We start from the raw sequence: 2,148 nt of genomic DNA, 5'->3' as shown, positions 1-2,148 counted from the left end.
CCGGCCCGCTCACACCAGGATTTCAAACCATGGACCTCCGCCAACGTCAAGCACCATCTGCCACGACGTGGTCGCCCGTGGTCCTCTATGTTGGACCACAGGGTGGAAACCGATGAAAAATTTTCAAATCCATGATTTTTTTAATTCATTAAAATATCAAAATTTATGAACGTTTTCAAATATGTTTTTTTAACTTACGAACTTTTTTAAATCCGTGAAACTTTGTTTGAAACCATGAACATTTTGATGTTTTCTCTCAAATTTTTCAACTTTTTTAAAATTCACAAAAAATATATATATTTGTGTACCTTTTCAAATTCATGGTTTGCGAATTCGTGATGTTTGTATAATCCCATGAAGATTTGCTTAAAGCCATGATTTCTTTCTATTTAAAAAAAGCAAAATCACAAAAAAACAGCTTAGCTCACCCCGAGCAAAAAGAAAAACTAGGAGCGAGCGAGGCTGAGCGAACAAATAAAGAATCAATAAAAAGATATTTATTGACTGGGTGTCGCGAATGCAGCCCGCTTGGTCCCAAAGTTGGCGCCAGTTCGTCCAAACGATGTTGAAGGAGGGGGTTCCCTAGGCATTTCCTATTTGGCGCTGCAGGCGCCGGTTATAGTTGTTTTCGCAAACCGGCGCCTGCAGCGGCGCGTACTGGGCTCGGCCCAACTATCATATTCGACCCTGTTTTGAAATTTAAAAAAGGAGACCCGGGAAAATATGCGCAGCCAGGAATCGAACCAACAATCTCTCCGTTATTAGCCAGAAAAATATGCGCAGCTCCACGAACCACTACGCCACCCACCTGACTCCTGAACGCAACCTGCTTTCCATCTTTTTATACATACAGGAAATACTATCTATGTTTTCTGTGTTTTTTCCACTTTCTTTTTTCTGTTTCCGGTATTCTTTTTTTACTTATATACGTAAAATGTTTACAAATAGATGATGTTTTTTTCTAATTCGATGAACTTTTTTTCAAGCTCGGTTATTTTTTTCCGAAAATGAATGAACTTTTTATCATTTTGATGAACTTATTCTAAAAATCAATGTACTTTTCTAAAATCCAGTGAACTTTTCAATTTGCTGAACTTTTTTTTTCAAATCCAATGAACTTTTTTTGATTCAATGAAAAAAAATTAATCCGATGAACTTTTCTTAAAATCCAATGACCTTTTTTCGATTTGATGAACTTATTTTTTCAAATCCAATGAACTATTTTTAATTCAATGAACTTTTTTTAATCCGATGAATTTTTTTCAAATCCGATGAACTTTTTCAAAATTGATGAACTTTCTTCAGATTTGTGAACTTTTTTTCAAATTCAATGAACTTTTTGCAAATCTGATTAAGAATTTTCAAATTAAACAAACTCTTTTTGAAATCCAATGATCTTTTTTGAAAAGTTGATGAACTTTTTTTAAATTCGATGAACTTTTTCCAAATCCAGTGAACTTTTTTCAAATTCGCTGAACTTCTTTTTAATTTGATGAAGAATTTTTAAATCCGATGAACTCTATTTTCAAATCCAATGAACTTTTTTACAATTTAATGAACTTGTTTTCAAATTCGATGAACTTTTTTCAAATCTGTGAACTTTTTTGAAACTCATGGTTGCTTTCATTTGTTGCGAACTTTGTTTTACAAAATTTGTGCACTTTTTTTGTGTTTCATGAACTTTTGTTTTTTGAATTTGTCAACTTATTTGAATACATGAACCTTTTTTACATTGGCCAACTTTTTTATGCATATTCTTCAACTATCCAATTTTTTTATATCTTTTTCCATACATTCACGTTCTTCATCAATGTTTTCCATACATTCACGTTTTTCATGAATGTTTTCGATGAATTTTTTTATAAATTTGATGAACATTTTTCAAATTTTTTGAACATTTTTCAAATTTTATAAACTTTTTTGATTCTGATGAACTTTTTTTGAAAAGTGATTAACTTTTTTCAAATTTGATGAAGGTTTTAAAAAACGCTGAACCTTTTATCAAAATTGATGAACACTTTTCTCAAATTCGATGACCGTTTTTAAAATTTGATTCTTTTTTCTTTTAAGAATTTGTGAACAATATTCAAATTTGATGGACTTTTTTGCAAAATCGATGAACTTAAAAAAAATCTTCCAAAATGAAGA

Source organism: Triticum dicoccoides, chromosome 5B (genome assembly GCF_002162155.2).
Source record: "Triticum dicoccoides isolate Atlit2015 ecotype Zavitan chromosome 5B, WEW_v2.0, whole genome shotgun sequence".
NCBI classification, from domain to species: domain Eukaryota; kingdom Viridiplantae; phylum Streptophyta; class Magnoliopsida; order Poales; family Poaceae; genus Triticum; species Triticum dicoccoides.
Note: the sequence above shows the minus strand (reverse complement) of the source record.